This window comes from Rhinopithecus bieti, unplaced genomic scaffold (genome assembly GCF_001698545.2).
Source record: "Rhinopithecus bieti isolate Rb0 unplaced genomic scaffold, ASM169854v2 scaffold_5341, whole genome shotgun sequence".
In the NCBI taxonomy this organism is placed as follows: domain Eukaryota; kingdom Metazoa; phylum Chordata; class Mammalia; order Primates; family Cercopithecidae; genus Rhinopithecus; species Rhinopithecus bieti.
The window spans coordinates 141,456-162,974 of NW_016804835.1; the positions used below are offsets into that span (position 1 = coordinate 141,456).

Below are 21,519 nucleotides of genomic sequence, written 5' to 3' on the forward strand. Positions count from 1 at the left end.
GAATGCTTTATACTTTCCACACAACAGAAACTAAAATAACCTGTTATACAGTTAGTCACAAACACAGTCCTCAAGTTTTTTGCCCATACACATGAGTATTTGTCTAAAATATGTCTTCTTTGTAGCAGCTAGGTCCTGCCACCACTGTGTTTGGCTGAGTTCACAATCTGTTGTAACCTGCAGCTTCCTTCTCACTTCTCTAGCTCTCCTCATCTGACACTGCCATAGCTACTACTGCTACTAGAATGGCCATATCCACCTTGGTTTCGTGGTTTGGCACATANACACATTAAAACCCTTTGTTGGAATGCTTTATACTTTCCACACAACAGAAACTAAAATAACCTGTTATACAGTTAGTCACAAACACAGTCCTCAAGTTTTTTGCCCATACACATGAGTATTTGTCTAAAATATGTCTTCTTTGTAGCAGCTAGGTCCTGCCACCACTGTGTTTGGCTGAGTTCACAATCTGTTGTAACCTGCAGCTTCCTTCTCACTTCTCTAGCTCTCCTCATCTGACACTGCCATAGCTACTACTGCTACTAGAATGGCCATATCCACCTTGGTTTCGTGGTTTGGCACATAATTGGCCTCCACCACCGTAGGGGCCAGAGCTTCTGATTGCAAAGTTTCCTCCCTTCATGGGTCCAAAATTTGAAGACTGATCGTTATAACTGCCAAATCACTATAGCTTTTACCACCTCCAAAATTGCTTCCATCATTACCAAATCCATTAGAGCTGTCCCTACTGCCACCATATCCAACAACACTGTGGCTGCCACCAAAGCCACCACAATCACTGAAGTTTTCTCCATGACCAAAACCACCTCCACAACCACCACAAAAGTTTCCAAAACCACTTCGACCTCTTTGGCTGGATGAAGCACCACCTGTCTCTTGCTTTGACAGGGCTTTCTTAACTTTACAGCTGTGGTTATTCACAGTATGGTATTTTTGAATGACAACCTTATCTACAGACTCATGGTTGTCAAAGGTTGCAAAGGCAAAGCCCCTGTTCTTGCCACTGCCTTGGTCAGTGATGATTTCAATCACTTCAATGTTTCCATACTACTCAAAATAACTTCTTAGGGGATTTCTTCAGTGTCTTCTTTAACACCGCCAGCATATATCTATTTCACAGTTAAGTGGGCACCTGATCGTTGAGAATCTTCTCTTGAGATAGGTCTCTTTGGTTCCACAACTCTTTCATCCACCTTGTGTGGCCTTGCATTCATGGAGCATCCACCTCCTCCACAGTGGCATATGTGACAAACCCAAAGCCCCTGGAGCGCTTGATATTTGGATCTCTCACGACCACACAGTCCATGAGCGTTCCCCACTGCTCAAAACAGCTCCTCAGGCTCTCATCAGTTGTTTCAGAGCTCAGCCCTCCAATGAAGAGCTTCTGCAGCTGTTTGGGCTCTTTTGGAGACTGTGACTTAGACATGAGGGCAGTGGGAAGACAGACTTTAACGATGCTTCCTCGGTGGCATCCACAGGCAGAAAGCTAAGCTTCCTTTTTAAGGTAAGAAACACTTTCCCAGAACCTCCCAGCAGATTTCCCTTGTGTTAGTAATTAGAATTATATCACATGATTATTTCTAACACAGTCACTGGCAAGGGAAACAGAATTATTACAATTGGCTTAAATCAGTCAAGATTCAGCCCCTAGGTCCAGAAAGAGGCCCCTGCCACCTCTGATGCATGGCACCACTAAAAATATCAGAGTGTTGTTAAATGGAAAGAAGAGAGAATATGGGTAGGCAGCTGAGGTCTGCCATGGTGTGAAACAAGGAAGGGGCCCTAAATAAGGCAATTATTAAATAAGGCAATTGAGTTAAATTTTAGCATGCTAGTAGAGATATACCAGATTAAGTGAACATAGGAAGGAGTGGCTTGAAGAGCAGGCAGGGCAGAGAGAGGGGCATTCTAGACAAGGAGACAACATGAACAGAAGCGTAAAGGCTAAGGAGAGAATGAAAAACTATAAGCTATTTGCTGAGTTATAAAATGATAAAAGATGAGATTATTGAGCTAGCAACTCAAGTCAACTAGGTTTGTCTGTCTGCAAGCACAAGTGTATGAAACCAGAAGAGATAGGTCAAACCTTCTTTGGATTTCTATCAGACAGATTTTCAACAAATGGCCAGTTTCCCTAAGAGATCAAAATGAAAATTTCAAAAACTCACAAGTTCAGATAATAGCTTTAAACCAACCCTCCTGTTTTTCCAAAGCACCTCCTTTTACTCATCTAGTAGCCAAATTGCCACATTCTTCCTCTCTTTCTCTCCTTTAGGCAGCACAGGTCTGCAAGACAGGGGCCAGATCTTTCAATAACCTGTGGACACTAGACTGACCACTTCATGGAGTGGCTTGTGATAAAGTGGAAGGTCTTGCCATAAAACATCCCATTATGTGTGAGCCTCTTTTCCTTGAAAGCATTTTTCATGTAAGGTTTCCTGACATACCTGTATGTTCTCTTACCTTCACTGAATATATTTGACTGGAAAATTGGAAATAGCTTAGAGAAATTAAAAAGGGAGACATGAGGCTGCCTACTAGTAGAATCGAGGCCCCTTCCTAATTGACTTTCTCCTCCAACTGGGCAACCTTTGGACTCATGGTGCTCTTATGGAATCATACTTGCCCTAAAATTCGTGACTTCAAGAGTGATCTCCAACTGCCCTCCCCACAACACCTATGTAATCTAATAATTTGGGCTTTGACTGTAATCACAAATTCTCTCCCTCTATTGGGATCTGCTATGGTCTGAATGTGTCTCCAAAAATTCATGTTGAAACTTCATTGCCAAAAGAGGTGGGGCTGGCCAGGCATGGCGTCTCATGCCTATAATCCCAACACTTTGGGAGGATGAGGTGGGTGGATTACTTGAGGTCAGGAATTCAAGACCAGGCTGGCCAACATGGCAAAACTCCATCTCCACTAAAAATATAAAAATTAGCCAGGGGTGGTGTGGGTGCCTGTAATCCCAGCTACTCGGGGGCCGAGGCAGGAGAATCACTTGAACTTGGGAGACGGAGGTTGCAGTGAGCCGAGATTGCGCCACTGCACTCCAGCGTGGGTGACAGAGCAAGACTCCCGCTAAAAACAAAAAGAAAAGAAGTGGGGCCTCTAGGAGGTGATTAAGGCATGACAGGAGAGCCCTCGTGGATCATATTAGGGCTCGTGGATCATAAAAAACTTGAGGAAGTGGATTTGCTGTCTTCCATTCTTTGACCATGTAAGGACACCTAGGCAGGGTCATTATGAGGAATGAGCCCTCACCAGACACCAAACCTGCTAGCGCCTTGATCTTAGACTTCCCAGCCTCCAGGACTGTGAGAAAATAAATTTCTGTTCTTTGTAAATTACTCAGTCTCAGGCATTTTGTTGTAGAAGCACAAATGGACTAAGACAGGACCATAGCTATGAACACCATTTCATAAACTGCCTGATAGAAAACTGCATGATTCTCACATCAGGATCTATGAAGACAGAGTGCAGTCAGGGTCCACAAATCCATAACCTTTGTGTTCCTGCTCCTGAACCTGGGGAGGAGTCTCTAACAAACTGTAGATGGTGAAAGATCTGTTTAATATCAAGTCTACATGTCACCTTATCATCTTATGTAGGTTCAATGCTCTACAAAGCCAAAAACTACTTATCAGACATGGTATGAAAAAGATCAATTTTCTGTCCTATACTAGTTAGGCAGTCCCATGTGTAGGGATTAAAGAGATGAAGGGCCTGGGAATCAGCCATGTTATTACACAAGGTGCCCAAATAAAAGGAACTTTGTTTATGAAGTGTTGACAAGAAGTGACTGAGTATCACCAAGACGGAATAACTCTTTTCTGGTTGAGGTGATAAGGAATCACTGTTTTGGCTACGGTGAGAATGACTCATCTTGGGATTCTGAGCCAAAATGCCATTTACACCAATAATAACAATATGCTGAAACTAATTAATACTTTATTCCAAGTCACTCCAGGCATCTAAATAATAGGAAAGATCAACTTTTAAAATTATTTCCAAATTCCCCACGAGAAGTAAAAACCTATAATCATTGAAAATGTCTAATTTAATAAGAACAGAAAGCAGATGAAAACATGTTTATAGTTCATGTCTGCCAAAGAGAATGAACTACTATGCACTTTAACTCTTCTTTCACTGGGAGATTAGGTGCAATAAAGCCCAGCACATCTTGTCTCAACCGTGAAATAAAATGATCATCTGCTTATCTATCATTTACTTCACACAGAGGGCTCACACCAATAAAACTGCAATTTTATAGAGCTATGAAGGAAGACAAAATCCATAAAACATTCCGTACACTTTTATAGCTTAAAGACATGTTTCTCAGAAAGGTGAACCACATATTTACAAACAAGCCTATCTCATTGTCCTTTCTTTCTTCAGACTGCCTTTTTTCACAATATAGTAATTCCTCAGGTATTCGGAGGTCAGATTCCAGCAGCTCTTTACGTATCTGAGCATGATCATTGTGACTGGAATTTCCTTATTAGGAGGAAAATATTCTCAGCACTGCTGTCTAATGTCTGCTGAGTAGAGGCAGTCCTGAGCTGAGAGGAGGTAAAACAGCCACCACTGGGGAATCTCTTTGAATCTGCTGTGATTCTGGAGGCTGCCCGATTCAAAAAAATAAAATAAAATGTTTTAAATTGCCAAACCCCTACTCACTGAAGCAGGAGAAAAGAGATAGGACCAGAGATTATAAGTAAGAGTTGGGAGGTTTTTCTTTTCAAACAGACAAGCAGCCTCTCTTCTGGAATCAGCACACACTTTGGGGCCTTCTTTTGCTGAATCTTTGATCTTTTGGCCTCTGAACTGCATCTGTTGAATTCCATGGAAATTTATTTATCAACACTATAGTCCAGGCATTGGAGAGATAATGAGGCCCCTCAGGAGCTTATTGAGTGGAAGAGAAACCGACAAGCAAACAGATGATTCCAATGCAGTCTATTATGAGTCAAATAGAAGCAGGCACCAGCTGTGGTGGAGGAGGGGGACGAGCTTAACCCTGTTAGAGAGTGATGAGGTTGTAGAAACATTATGGAAGGGTTCTCAGAAGAGCTGATGCTTCAACACAATTGAATTGATGTATTATGATCTGTTAAATACTAACATTTCATATCTATTAATGAGATTAAAATATATATAGACTACTTAATTTAAAAAAACATAATGCCTGTTTTCTCATAAAATCATATAAGAAAATACTACCTACAAGAAATCACACACCTTGACCCTATGGTCACCATGGACAGGTCTCTGATTATTCTCCTTTTATCTCTTCAAAGGATTCCTGCCCTGGAGGGGAGAGAGATCAGAAAATGTGATTAGAATAATGTGGGAGATAAAATAAAATAAAGTGCCAGGTAATAAGAAGAAAAGAAGCAGAATATACTTTTTCCTGACTCCACACTTTCCATCTGCAGCAGTATAAACTGGAGAAAGACAGATGATTTCACTTAAAATCAAGATAAAACATTTGACTATGACATGGAACTGGAAAGCATCTTTGGTTATCTGAAAATGATGAGAAAAGCTAGGGGAATGGCATTAGATTTTATACAAGGGCAAGGAAAGGACTAGCTCCTGACTGGGACAGTGGCTCATGTCTGTAATTCCATCACTTTGTGAGGCCGAAGAGGGAGGATTTGTTTGGGCCAGGAGTTCCAGATAGGCCCGGTCAAAAAAATGAGGCCCTGTTTTTTTTTTTTTTTTTTTTTTTTTTTGCGACGGAGTCTCGCTCTCTCACCCAGGCTGGAGTGCAGTGGCGCCATCTTGGCTCTCTGCAAGCTCCACCTCCCGGGTTCACGCCATTCTCCTGCCTCAGCCTCCCGAGTAGCTGGGACTACAGGCACCCGCCAGGCCACCTTGCCCGGCTACATTTTTTGTATTTTTGGTAGAGACAGGGTTTCACTGTGTTAGCCAGGATGGTCTCAATCTCCTGACCTCGTGATCCGCCCGCCTCGGCCTCCCAAAGTGCTGGGATTACAGGAGTGACCCACTACGCCCGACCGAGACCCGGTCTTTATTTAAAAATTAAAATTAAAAGAACTAGTGCCACAGAATAATAAAAGGGGAATAGTAAACATGATTAAATTGCCTCATGATTTAACTCCAAAGCAGTGCTTGTTCAACATAAGAAATGCTGGCTAAGTCAAGGAGAAGGAGAAGGTGAAGGAGGGGAAGAGGGAAGAAGAAGGAGGAGGAGAAGGAGGTGGAGGAGGAGGAGGACGTGGAGGAGGAGGGGGAGTAGGAGGAGAAGGAGAAGGAGAAGAAAGACATAACATAATAACATTATGCTAAGTAAAATAAGCCAGATGCAAAAGGAGAAATAGTGTATAATTCCACTTATGTGAGTATGATGGTTAAATATTTTGTTTACCTTTTGTTTTTGTAGAGATGGGTCTCATTATTATTGCCCAGGTTGGTCTCAAACTCCTGGCCTCAAGCAATCCTTCTCCCTCAGCCTCCTGAGTCACAGGGATTACAGGATAAGGATGATTAATTGTATATGTTGACATCAGTTCTTCCCTGGTTCTCCAGCCTGATGGCCTTGCCATTCCTGAAAATAAATCACTCTCTCAATCAATCTCTGTCTCTATATGTGTGTGTGTGTGTGTGTGTATAACGTATGTGTACACACACATGCACACACACACACACACACATACCCTATTGATTCTGTTTCTCTAGAAAACCCTAACTACTATAATGAGATACCTAGAGTGGTCAAAATCAAGGAGACAGAATGTTAAATGGGGAACAGGGAATAAATACAGAGTTATTGTTTAATGGTCAGAGTTTCAGTTTTGCAAAATGAAAAGAGTTCTGGGGATGCATAGTAGTGATGGCAGCAGAACAATATGAATGTACCTAATGCCACTGAACTGTACACTTAAAAATGGTTAAGGCAGCAAATTTTATATTACATGCATTTTACCACAATTTAAAAAACAAAAGACAAAAAACAAAACAAAACAAAACAAAACAGGTGAGAGGACATTGTTACACTTAAGTACATGAAGCCAGAGACTGGAAAAGACTACCACAAGCAGAAGAGGGAATGAGAAAATACCCACAACCCAGTCATACAATTATGAAATTCCAGAACACCAAGGTTACAGAGGAGGGTATAAAAACTTTCAGAAAGAAAAAAACATAAACATGGAAAAGGTCATTTATAAAGGTTTGAAAACACAGAAAGAAAACAGAAAACAGAGAGACTTAGTATCCATGAAACAGAGATCCAAAGGTGTGACAAAAAATATTCCCAGAGGATGGCTGTCCAACAGGCTGAGAAGGCCCACTTTCACCACTGTTATTCAACAAAGGCCTGGAAGTCCTGGCTAGAGCAATCAGACAAGAGAAAGAAAGAAAGAAAGGGCATCCAAATTGGAAAGAAGAAGTCAAATTATCCTTGTTTACAAAGGACATAATCTTATATTTGGAAAAACCTAAAGACTCCACCAAAAAACTTAGAACTGATAAATAAATTCAGTAAAGTTATAAGATACAAAATCAACATACAAAAATCGGTATCATTTCTATATGCCAACAGTGAACAATCTGAAAAAGAATCAAAAAAGCAATCTTATTTCCAATAGCCACAAATAAAATTAATACCTAGGAAGCAAGCAAAGAAATGAAAGATTTCTACAATGAAATTCATAAAACATTGATGAAAGAAATTGAAGAGGACACAAAAAAATGAAAGATATTCTATGTTCATGGATTGGAAGAATCAATATTGTTAAAATGTCCATACCACCCAAAGCAATCTACAGATTCAATATAATCCCTATCAAAATACCAATGACATTCTCCACAGAAATAGAAAAAACAATCCTAAACTCTAGCCAGGAACCCACCCTTCTCCTTCCAACACTTCCTGCCCCCTCCTATATCATTTTACCACAAAAAATGTGCAAAAATAAAATGTGCACAAATTCAGATTACTATTATAACATATGAATATAATAATCTAATTTTAAAAGCATATCATAAAAGGAAATTACATAGAAACTACTCTAACAGTAGTCTACATGTAGTGAAACATAAGCAAGTAGAGGTAGTATGGAATCACGGAAAAAACACAGACATGGGGAGTTCTGGTTCCAGCTTTGAGTCTGCATCTGAGTGATCTTGGACATGTCAATGAGCTCTTATGGGTTCCATTTTCTTCCACGGAATCACTAAGGAGTTATGCTAGATCATCACTTGCTCAAGAATGATGAAACATGAGCCCCACAAAATTATATATTGGGGGAAAAAATGAATTTGTGGTCCAATCATCTTGGGAAGCAAAACATTGCCTCTTGGACACCGCAATCTAATATAGATATGGCATTTTAAATGCCATATGGATATGTGAAATTTTATAATAAATAAAACTTTGTGTTTAACCTGCCTCATAAATCTATTGAGCCAGGTTTTCTCCTCATCATTTTTTTCCTTTGAACCGATTGGCAGTTGTCTGAATCATTGTTTTGTGGAAAACATACGTTATTTGTCCATTCTAGCACTGCTATAAAGAAGTTCCTGAAACTGGGTAATTTATTTTTAAAAATAGGTTTAATTGGCTCACCATTCTGTGGGCTGTACAGGCTTCTGCTTCTGGGGAGGCCTTAGGAAACTTACGATCACGGCAGAAGGCAAAGGGGAAGCTGGCATATCTAATATGGCGGGAGCGAGAGAAAAACAGAGTGAAGGGGAAGGCGCTACACACTTTCACACAACCAGATCTCATGAGTACTCTATCACAGGACAGCACTAGGGGGATGGTGCTTAAGCATTAGACACCACCTCCCGATTCAATCACCTCCCAGGCACCTCTTTCAACACTGAGGATTACAATTCAACATGAGATTTGGGTGGGGACAGACAGCTAAAGTATATCAATAGGGAAACACTAACCTAAAATAATTTCTAAGACAAACATTCTAAGATTCTTTCATTATACAAGACTCCACAGCAATACACATACAATGGCCCTTGGATCAAACAGTGATCGATTTGGGAAATGTGTATATTTACATCATTTATTTCCATGATTCCTTTTTTCAGGGCTGTGAAATAACTTCACAAGAAGTCATTTAATATGAGATTATGAACGTCATTTCAGAAATAAAATCCTCATAAAATGAAATGATAGTTTCAAAGCACAGCTTGGATCTATTTCTAAGTAGAAATAATTCTAAAATACAAATATTATATCTACAACTTTTTCTATGACATAAACAACAAAACAGATAAATGTCTTCTTATCTTCTTATAAAGTGAATAAACACACACAGAGACACTAACTCAACCCACCCTTACTAAGCAAATAGCAAATCTTCCTCTTTTGACAGAAGCAAATCTGAACAAGGAAAACGTAACGTAGTATTTCATAACTATAAACTAATTTTCTTATACATTTATGAACAGAGCTGGTGAGAGCCTCTGTATGTCAATGCCACAACACGGAAAACACTTCTCCTTAGGAGGAGAGAAGAAAGAACCTGATTAAAATGCAATTGATAAGAATTGTCCATCATACATCATACAGAGCTGAGAGGAGCTCTCACTTTAATGCCCTGGCAAACTGTGGGAACAGATGCTGTCATTGGCTCAGGGGAGTCATCGAGGAAACATAAATATGAAAGAGCAGTTTTGCAGGAATGTTTAGAGGCCTTGTTGTAGCAGAGGGAGAATGGGTTTTCAAAGCGTATCTAACAAGGTAAGACACGAGGGAGAAGTCTAAATTTATAACAGTCATCAGCCGTAGAAGAAGCCGGAGACCTTCATCATTAGCAACAACTCTGTGTAGATTTTTTCTCTGTGGGACGTATTTATGGGTGAATTTTCAGTCATTATTCCCAGTTCTTCCAATTAAGGTTACATGAAAAATCTAACCTGCCAGTATTAACATTCTATTGAGGCTTGTCTTCCTGAAATCAGCACCATAGCCAAGGTAGAAATAAAAAGTATTTCTGTCCAGGCCAATTTAAAAATAAATTGCCATCTGCCACCAGCAGGAAAACTTCACTGGCCACATAACAAAGACACTATTCCAAGGCCATTGTTGAGTATCTGCTGCAGTATGGAATAAAAAACTAAGTGTCCCTATAGGCTGTGGGACTCGTAGTTATTTAAACAAAATACAGATATTTTCCACTTCATTAGGGCTTAGTCAACTAATCTTTTGTCTTCTCTAGATTCATAGGCACACAATTTACTTGAAAATGATACTTTCTCTAAATTTTATCTTTCTAGTTAAAAATAGCAATAATGTAATCCAGTTTTCAGTAGTTATTAGAATAAACCAATCTGGGCTGGGCATGGTGGCTCTTGCCTGTAATCCCAACACCGTGGGAGGCCAAGGTGGGCAGATCATCTGAGGTCAGGAGTATGAGACCAACCTGGCCAACATGGTGAAACCCCATCTCTACTAAAAATACAAAAATTAGCTAGGCTTGGTGGCACAGGCTTGTAGTCCCAGTTACTTGGGAGGCTGAGGCAGAAGAATCACTTGAACCCAGGAGGTAGGGGTTGCAGTGAGCCAAGATCACACCTGGGCAACAGAGTGAGACTCCATCTCAAAAAAAGAAAAAAGAAAAAAAAAAAGGATAAACCTATCTGATGAGGCATCATGCAGCTACAAACACGTCAAGCAGGAAAGAAAATTGTTAAGATTTTAGCAAGTAAACACTAAAATCTAAAGATCAGAAAAATTAAAAGCATGAAGCAAGCCTTCTTCATGTGAGTTAATTGCATTTTCCCATCTTATACCAATGTACCACATGGGCCACCAGTCCTCTCTCCCATCCCATGCTAGGAGGCACCATGGAACTGACCAATGAGAGACACCAGTCAAGGTACATTGACATAAGAATTTATTCCTGCTATTGGCTGAGGCTTCAAAGTAAAGGGAATTCCAAGATCACAAAGCTCCTTTGTCCAAGGTCTAACTGGAATGAGCATACATGTAGGGTTAAAATTACTTGTGATTAGTTATCTAGGGAGATTGGGGGTATTTAGATTTTTTTAATTGAATTTTCTTAAAGTGAATTATATGTCAAAAGAAACAGGAGATAAACTATTTTCTGTTTATTTTTAGAATGTGTTGTATTTTATAATGTTCAAATAATGTCCTTTTTGAAGGGGATCAAAATATGACACTTCAAAATATGCCACTGTGTCATAAAAATTATTTTGAGATGAAGGTATTTTAACTCTGGAAATCCCTTATCTGCCCAAAAGTAGAGCCTCCCAAAAGAACTAATTGCCATGAATCCTGTCTCCAGAAGCAACTCTAATCTCAAAGACTAGGAGTGAGTTCGGCACCACATCTAAACAGACATTGGCACAAGATTCAAATCTCCTATCTATTCTCCATAGAGCTCATTTATGCTTCTAAAAAGTTATTTGTTTTCCCATAGTGCTTTTCCATTCCTCCCCTTTATCTATTAAACTGGTATATAAGCCCCAAATTCTAACCACCCCTTTGAGTTACTCATCACTGAACACTCTCATGTGTATGTACTTTGCAAGCATAAATAAACTCTGTTTTTTTCTCTTGGTAATCTGTCTTTTATCAGTTTCATTCACAAGCCCCCAGTTACTAACCCTGAGTAAGTAAAGGAAAAGTTTTTTCCTCCTCTATAGTTCTCAGACAGAGGCCTAATTTGTTTTGGTACACACAGAGATTTCTACTCAACAATACGAACACAAACAGATCTAAAAACCCATAACTTCTTTCGTATGTCCAGGTCTCAAATCCTTCCTTCTGTTGGCCTTACTATTGGTAGCATATGGCCTTCAATAGGTGTTTAGAGTCTCCGGTTTAAAAAATTCAAAATTATCATAGCTGCCTCTGGTGCCAAAGTTGAAGCACAATTTGCCTAGGAATAGATTGTCTTATTATGTGAGCTGTCTCTTGAATGGCAGCTCCTTTAGTGATGCAGGTATAAGGCAGACATACAGCCCTTGTCCTGGGAGAAGATGTAAGAGTCCTGTGGGCTTGATAAAGGAGCTCCCACCTAAGACCCCTTTGAATGCACTACTCAAAAGGAGAAATTGACCATTTTGGTTAAGGATCCCAAGACCCAAGGGGTGGAGGGAGGTGTGGATACTGAAGCCCCATTTGACCCAGGTGAACCTGGGTGGCTTAGACAGTAGTCCACTGGTTTAAGAAGATGTCATGAGACTCAAAGTGGAACAACTGCAAGGAAACAGGGAGTTTCAGCTGGTAGCACGTGCTCAACTGAAAGGCAAAGTGTGGAGGCTGACCCTGGTACAGAGTGGAGCTGAGTCTGGAGCCCATGTAGATCTGCAGCCACACAACGTCAGGCGAAGGAGTTGAGCATGTAAATGTAACCTTGGAGCCCAACTCCAGGTCATCAATAGCAGCTTTTGCCAAGATTTGTGCCAGGAAGGGTAGCAGTGAAATAATGCACAAGAGTTCATCAGGCTGTCCAAGATATTCAACAGTGTAACTGAGTGACAGCATCCAAAGCAACCATTGACTAATGGGCTGATTGGACTTCCCACCTTGCACTCTTCCTGATGTGTGGAAGCACTAAGGCTTCAGTCCAAAGATTCTTGGGCAACTGGGAAGAGCAGAAGAAAACCAAAGTGGGAGAAATTTAAGTTCTTGACAAGTAAGGTGTGTGGAGATGAAAATATGAAGTGATTTTTCCCTCAAGCTGGTGAAACAGGTCATATCAAATACACAAAGAAAATCAGTTAAGTCATTTGAGCTAATAAAAGTATATCTCACAATTGTTTATTTAAATAAGATTGTTAATCATTTTTAAATGGTGAAGTCTAGCAGTCAGACAACTCCCCGCTCCATTCACACCAGAGGGGGAAAAGGTTAACTGGTTTAAGAAAACATCTCATAAATGTATTTTTTCTTTTTAGGAATATGGAGATGTCAATTTCAACATTATTATCAGAACAAAAAAAAACAAGTAAGAAAACTAATCAGGGCCAGAAGTAGCCGAAGCCAGCGGTGGAAGTAGCCGAAGCGGACGGAGCGGGTGGCAAGGCGAGGCGAAAGCTGCACAGGGCCCTACGCGGCCGCCTCAGCATGTGGGACTTCGACGAGTTCGAGCGGCAGCTCAACGAGAATAAACAAGAGCGGGACAAGGAGAACCGGCATAGGAAGCGCAGCCACAGCCGCTCTCGAAGCCGGGACCGCAAACGCCGGAGCTGGAGCCGTGACCGGCGCAACCGGGACCAGCGGGAGCGCCTCCCCGGGACAGGCGGCGACGAAGCAAACCTTTGACCAGAGGCGTTAAAGAGGGAGCACCGGTGGACTGATTCGGTTCCCCCGCCATGAGAAGAACGAAGAAGGTCCGTACAATACTGGGACCGTGCCACCTCCGGGCTTTGAGACATCACCCAATGCAGTCAAGGCCATGCGAGCTGCGGTCAGATTCCAGCCACTGCTTCTTCTCACCATGACCCCTGACGGTCAGGCTGTGAAACCCCAACGCCGGTGCCCGTGGTCGGGAGCCAGATTGCTAGACAAGGCCCGTCCTCTACGCTGGGCAACATCCCCTTTGGCTCACATGAGGAGGCCATGATGGATTTTCTTCAAAGCCCAGATGCGCCTGGGGGGCTGACCCCAGGCCCTGGAACCCGGTGTTGGCTGTGCAGATTAACCAGTGACAAGCAATTTTTGCCTTTTTCGGAGCTTCCACTCAGTGGACTGAGACTACCCAGGCATGGCCTTTGATGCTTCATCTTCCAGGGGCCAGCTCACTAAAGATCCCGGCAGGCCTCGTGACTACCAGCCGCTTCCTGGCATGTCAAAGAGAACCCTCGTCTATGTGCCTGGGGTTGTGTCCACTGTGGTCCCTGACTCTGCCACAAGCTGTTCATCGGGGGGCTTTACCCACTACCTGAACGATGACAGGTCAAAGAGCTGCTGACATCCCTTTGGGCCCCTCAAGGCCTTACAACCTGGTCAAGGACAGTGCCTCGGGGCTCTTCAAGGGCTACGGCCTTCTGTAGTACGTGGACCATCAACGTCATGGGATCGGGCCTTGCGGGCCTTGAACGGCATGCAGCTGGGGGATAAGAAGCTGACTGGTCCAGAGGGCAAGTGTGAGCCAAGAATGCCACGCTGAGCACCATGAATCAGACGCCGTGGGACCCTGCAAGTGCCGGGCCTGATGACGCTCCCAGGTGCAGATGGGCGGTCCACCCGACTGAGGTCTGTGCCCATGAACACTGGTGCTGCGTAGGAGTGCCTGGACGACGAGGAGTACGGAGGAGATCGTGGAGAGGACGTGCGGGAACGAGTGCAAGCAAGTACGGGCTTGTTAAGTCCATACGAGATCCCCCCGGCTGTGGACGGTCCTGTCGAGGTGCCCGGCTGTAGGGAAAGATCATTTGTAGAGTTTCACCTCTGTGTTTGCTGACAGAAAGCCATGCAGGGCCTACGGGACCACAAGTTCGCCAACCAAGTGGTTGTCACAAAAATCTGTGACCCCGAACTCTTATCACCGCCGGGACTTCTGTAGAGGCGGCTGGGGGAGGGTGGGGACAATGGCTGGGCTGGGGGCTCTACCCCACTCCCGCCCCCCCCTTATCCCACTCTGAAGACGATGCGGCAGAAGGAGGTTGACAAGCCGCAGGACACACGACCAGCCGGCAGCAACGTGGGAATGGCAGCAATTAAGGGATGGGGGACTTGGGAGATTGGGGGGTTTTAGGGGCATGGAGGGGGACTGGGAAGGTGGCACAACAGCACCCACAGGACAACACTCACCCACAAAGACACCGAGGGAAGGGTTTGGGATGGGGACAGGGTGCACAGCAGGGGCGGGGTAGGACCCCAGCCCGCCTCCCAAAAACAGCCTCTCCTTCTCACTTAGACCCCCTTTCTCTTCCGCCTTCCCGACGGTAGGAACATAGCGTGTTTATATTATTTATGGCCAAACTTTTTGAATTATTGTTGTACCGTTCCCTCAGTGCCCTGCCCTCTCCCTTCTCAGGACCACAGCTCTGTTCCTTCAGGCATCTGGACCTCTCCTGGTCCCCTCCTGGTTTCTTACGTAGTTGATTATTTCGCTCTTTCAGTCTCCCCCCGACCTGCGCCAGCCCCGTGGCCCCCTGCCCTCTCACGTACTCTCTGTGGCAGTTTCATATTTGCCAAGACGAATTTGCTCATTAAACATTTTGTTGTATTTTACTTAAAAAAAAAAAAAAAAGAAAGAAAAACTAATCAGAATTACATGTTTCTCTTTGAAGGTTATTTTCATGGGATATAGCACCATTTTCTAAAGTCTCTGCAATTTTACAAGTTCTCTTTGTTTAAATTTTGCTTTCAAGGGCAGATTAATATAAGCAAGAAACAAGTTAGAAACAGTTATAAATATTCACAGGAATCTCTTTTATTGCACAGAAAAGCAAGACTGGGAGTCTAATGAATGTTTCTAGTGCTTTATCAAATTAGATTATTCAAATGCTTTCAATGATACAGAAAGCGCTATCACCCAAAAGTCGAAAAACAGAGAAGATCTCTCTTTCTCTTCATCCTGAGCCTCCTTCCTTAAATAGAAATATTTGTACTCACTAGAAATGTAAGCAAAAAGAAGGTTGTAGAGGTCAATTTTGTTGTTAGAAAGGGGGTGAGAAATGAATGTTTTACTTGGTAATGATGAAATAAAGGGAATATAGTGTAGGGGAGAAAAAAAACTTTACCTCCTTAGGTTTAGTAACGGAGCTCTGTAAATTAAACTGACAAAATACGAGTTAACAGGAGAAAAGGTATACAAATGTTATTGATGTTAATATTTTTATGTGCACAGGGTCTTCACAGAGAAGAAGTGAAAACCCAAAGAAGAAATTAAGACTCAAGGTTTATATACCATTTTAGCCAAGGGCAATAAATTATGGAGAAATGATGAGACAAAGGAAAAGAGGTTTGGGCTTCTAGGGCCAATAAATGGGAAAGTGACTAGGAAATATATGGGGGAGACTAGTGGAAGATAAGGGTTATTTTAGTAAGGTTTGTTTATGCAGACTTATCTCAGTGCTAGCTGTCTTATCTTCAGTGATAAGGGCTGCTCCCCTCAATCTGGTACAAGAGATGGGGGACATTTATGCCCCACTTTTAGGCAGTAAAAGGGAGGGCAGAGAGTTCTTTTAGTGTTTGCTGTATCTCAACTGCCTTCAGCTCAAAATAATCAATATGCCAAAGTGTCATATTTAGGGTGGCATATTCTGATACCTTTCAATACCATTGATCTTTCAATTTAGTAGGCTTGAAATTTTAAAATTACTTTAGGTGACATGCAAATTAGATAACCCATAAAAATATGGGTACATGGCCTCTAAGTATTTTGAGTGAAAGATCATAGGCAGAGACCGAGAATCCGCTACTGGGATTTTATTTCCCTAGTACTATCCAAGTTATTGTTGCTTTTGTTTTACTTTTATATGAAGAGAAAGATTATAAGAGAAAGTTGTGAATATAATTCACCCTTATTAGCTCTGCATAATAACCAGAACTATCACAAAAGACTCTACAAATACCACAACCTTGTGCAAAAAAATATTTCTGCAGGCTGGGCATAGTGGCTCATGCCTGTAATCCCAGCACTTTGGGAGGCCAAAGCGGATGGATCACCTGAGGTCAAGAGTTCGAGACCAGCCTGGCCAACATGGTGAAATCCTGTGTCTACCAAAAATACAAAAATTAGCTGGGTGTGGTGGTGGGCACCTGTAATCCCAGTGCCACTTGGGAGGCTGAGGCAGGAGAATCGCTTGAACCTGGTGGGGCATAGGTTGCAGCAAACTGAGATTGCACCACTGCACTCCAGCCTGGCAACAAGAGCAAAACTCCATCTCTCTCTCTCTCTCTCTCTCTCTCTCTCTCTCTCTCTCACACACACACACACGCACGAAAAAAAAAAAAAACTTCTGCGAGAACATCTGCCCAGCAATGGCCTGCCAACTTCAGACTGGCCCCACCATTGTTACTGATCATTGTAACCAACAATCAATGTTAATTATCACAAAACAATCATTTAATCCTTCTCACTTTTCCTTTAAAATTTTATCTTCCTTTATTTCCCTGAATACACACAGTTTCCTACAGCACACATATTCCCATTACAATACCCATTCTTAAATGAATATCATTTTCTTTTTTTATTTTAATTAATTAATTTATTTATTTATTGAGATGGAGTCTCGCTCTGTAGCCCAGGCTAGAGTGCAGTGGCCCTATCTCAGCTCACTGCAAGCTCCACCTCCCGGGTTCACGCCATTCTCCTGCCTCAGCCTCCAGAGTACTGGGACTGCAGGCGCCCACCACCACGCCTGGCTAATTTTTTTTTTGTATTTTTAGTAGAGACGGGTTTCACCGTGTTAGCCAGGATGGTCTCGATCTCCTGACTTCACAATCCGCCCGCCTCGGCCTCCCAAAGTGCTGGGTTTACAGGCATGAGCCACCGTGCCTGGCCAATATCATTTTTTTGTTAGAGTCTTTCTATGTTTGTTATTTAGGTTGACACCCCCATTATCAACATTCCCTACCAGAGTAGCACATTTATTACAACTGATGAACCTACTAAAAGAACTTTTTAATTGGCACATTTCTTTAACAAGTAATTGACCAACTGAATTATCCACGTTATTCAAGAGGAGTAACTCCTACTACAAATTTCCATTTTAGGAAGTGTTAGTAATGGCACCCTGAGTAAATATAAAACAATAACTCCGGCCGGGCGTTGTAGCTCACGCCTGTAATCCCAGCACTTTGGGAGGCGAGGAGGGCAGATCATGAGGTCAGGAGATAAGATTCCTGGCTAACACGGTGAAACCCCGTCTCTACTAAAAGTACAAAAATAAAATTAGCCGGGCGTGGTGGCATGTGCCTGTAGTCCCAGCTACTTGGGAGGCTGAGGCGGGAGAATAGCATGATCCTAGGAGATGGAGCTTGCAGAGAGCCGAGATCGCGCCACTGTACTCCAGCCTGGGCAACAGAGCGAGACTCCATCTCTAACAAACAAACAAACAAAACAAAACCCAATAACTCTTTGCGCTTCAATTTCTTAACTGTAAAAAGAAGCCATGTTTTTGTTACTCATATGCACAGTTTATAGAAAAGAATTGTAAGCTTTTTTTAAACATATCTGGAAAATAATAAAAACTAACATTTACTGAGAGGTTACTACATGCCAGGCACTGTTCTAAACACATTGCATAGATTGCTTCACTCAATCCTCAAAACAACACTATGAAGTAGATTCTATTATGGCAGCAATTGTACAGATGAGGAGGCTGAGGCTCGAAACAATTTTCTGAATTTCCTAAAATCACACACATAATAGATGAGACAGCCAGGGAGTCTGTTGCTAGAACCTAGTCTTTTAACCGCTCTATTATGCATAAAAAGAGAACAGTTAATACTACTCTGCTTTTAGGAACTTCACATGTAGAAATAAAGAAAAGTCGTATTGTGCATACTGCTATTAATTGTGGTTTAGAGCTTGGTACATACTTAATAAAAGGTATAATGTTGAAATTCCTGATATTTAATTCCCTTATTCATTAAACAAATATCTATTGAATGCTAACATTGTGCCTCACCCTGTTCTAAGTATTTAGAATGGTGAACAGGCACTTGATATTATAAGCTATCAGGAAAGTAAAAATTAAAGCCACAATGAGATAAAATCATGACCACCTACCAGAATGGCAAACACGAAGAAGACAATTACAAGAGTTGACAAGGATGTAGAACAACTGGAATTTTCATTTACTCCTGGTAGGGGTGTAAAATGCTACAACTTCTTTGGAAAATTCAGTAGTCAAAAAATGAAACAGGGCCAGGGTGGTGGCTCAAACCTGTAATCCCAGCACTTTAAGGCAGGAGGATCGCTTGAGTCCAAGAGTTTGAGATCAGCCTAAGTAACATAGGGAGACACTATCGCTCCAAAAATAAAAAAATTAGCTGGGCATGGTAGTGTGCATCTGTAGTCGCAGCTGCTTGGGAAGCTAAAGTGGGAAGATTGCTTGTGCCCAGGAGGTCAAGCAGTGAGCTGTGATGGTGCTACTGACAGCACTTCAGTCTAGGTGACAGAGTGAAACCCTGTCTCAAAAAAAAAAAAAAAATTAAACATATCCTATGACCTTATAGCCCTACTTACAGGTAATTATCTAAAAGAAATGAAGATATAGAAATAATATATATAGATACACCCACAAAGACTTATACAAAAATATTAATAGTATAGCATACATACCAAAAAGTGCACAAGTCCTAAGTGTACAGATTGATGCATTTTCAGAGAATGACAATGTAAACAACACTAAGATCAAGAGAAAGAATATTACAACCATTCTCAGAAACCCCATATTTCTTCCCTTCTCAATTATTAGCCCCACAGTGGTTACCTATCTTGACTTCCATGATGATAAACTAGTTATTATATAAATGGAATCATACACTATGTACTCTTTTGTATCTTGCTTTTGTTATTCAACTTTATGTTTGCGAAACTCAACAATATTGTTGTGTGAAGTTGTGGTTTGTTCATCCTCATTTATGTAGAGCATTATTCCAACGTATGGGTGCATATTTGGCTGTTTTCCAGAATAACTGTTCACAGAGCAGAGGGAATACTCACGTCTGTGAGATACACAGTCTGAGCTGACACAGATATTAAGGGAACCAAAATGCCATCATGCCTACCACACTTTAGCACTTCAAGAATAAATGAAGTTATAAATCAAGTCCATCTCACCGTTAGTCACATAGACATACTCTCTGCTCATTTCCCCAGCCCCTAAGTGTATGATAGCCACCCCTAAGGATGGCTATACTCAGTAGCTGAAAAAATGCCTCCCATTGGTTCTCCGACCATTAAACAAGAGTCTTTCTGGTGGAAAGGCACAGAATAAGCCTCTTAAACTGCCACCTTGACCTTTGGCTTCACCCTCTGGGAGGTTCTTCCTTTTCCGTCACCCTCCTTAGCCACACTTGAAGTGGAATTGGATAGAAGCTCCTCCTTAGTACTGAGAAGCTTTCTCAGGCTACTTCCTGCCCATAGCAGGTTGACGACCCAGGGTCATTGTTAGGTCTCAGTTAGTCACGGGCTTCTTGTTGACCATGTGGTTCCTTTGCCAGATCACTACTTTATTGTTTAAACTTTTTATGTATTTCGCTTTTTTTTTTTTTTTTTTTGAGATGAATTCGCTCTTGTTGCCCAGGCTGGAGTGCAATGGCACTATCTCGGCTCACTGCAACCTCTGCCTCCCAGGTTCAAGCGATTCTCCTGCCTCAGCCTCCCGAGTAGCTGGAACTACAGGCGCCTGGCTAATTTTGTATTTTCAGTAGACACGGGGTTTCACCACATTGGCCGGGCTGGTCTTGAACTCCTAACCTCAGGTGATCTGCCTGCCTTGGCCTCCCAAAGTGCTGGGATTACAGGCATGAGCCACCGCCCCTGGCCTATGTATTTGTTTTTATTAGAGACAGGGTCTTGTCCTATCACCCAGGCTGGAGTACAGCAACACAATCTTGGCTTACTGCAGCCTCGACCTTCTGGGCTAAAGCAATCCTCCCACCTCAGCCTCCCATGTAGCTAGAACTACAGGGGTACCCACCATGGACAGCTTTTTGGATGAGGCGCAGGGATGGATCTTTCTGTGTTGCCCAGGCTTGTTTCGAACTCATGGGCTCAGGTAATTCTCCTTGAGGGATTGCTCGAAGTTGGATTACAGGTGTGAGCCACTATGCCCAGCTTATCAACTCCTTTAAACATGCCCCTTATGTTTATGTTCTGACTCCTGTCAGTTCTATATCCCTAGTTTTTACTTTTCTCCTTAGACAGGGTACTCAGAATGCCTATGTATTTGCTCTCTTACATTCAAAATGCTCTCTCACAAATTAATTGTGCATACCTGCTCTTTATAAGGCCGCAAAGGGATTACCTTACATTTAATCTCTTTTTTCTGAGTCACTAAAGGTATTTATTTACTGGGCTGGACAAATTTGGCCAGATGCTTACTCTGAAACATCTTATTTCATTCAGCTACTGAAGCCACAAGGAAATCAAATGGCACGCTATCTGCCGTCTGCACTTGGCCCGTCTACCCGCGTCCTGAAGACGGGAGCGCAAGAATTCTCCCTTTCTCCGTGACCCGCAAGCTAAGGCTAGCACATGCCGGCACCCTACGAAGAGCCACTCGATCTCCTGTCTGGGATGCAGAGACTCGGTTTCACAGCCGACTCCACCCGAGTCCCGAGACTCTCCAAGCTCCTTCCCGGCCCAACTCGCCCCCTACATTCGCACATGCGTACACCCAATAAAGAGAGCCGAGAGCGCTCCCCCTCGCGTGGTCCCCACGCCCAGCTGCCACGCAGCCGGTCCTCCTGCCCTTCTTTGGGCGGCTGGCCTCACTATGCAGTAACACGCATGTGCAAAACTGCGGGCCCTGCAATTCCGTAGCGGGCAGGGGTGGGGCGGCCGGTGGGAC

The 21,519-nt window shown here is 42.5% G+C and overlaps 1 pseudogene; it reads right to left on the reverse strand.

Moving 5' to 3' along the window:
- Window positions 1–514: 514 nt before the first annotated feature.
- Window positions 515–1,450, reverse strand: LOC108528673 (heterogeneous nuclear ribonucleoprotein A1-like; annotated as a pseudogene).
- Between the last annotated feature and the right edge of the window lie 20,069 nt (window positions 1,451–21,519).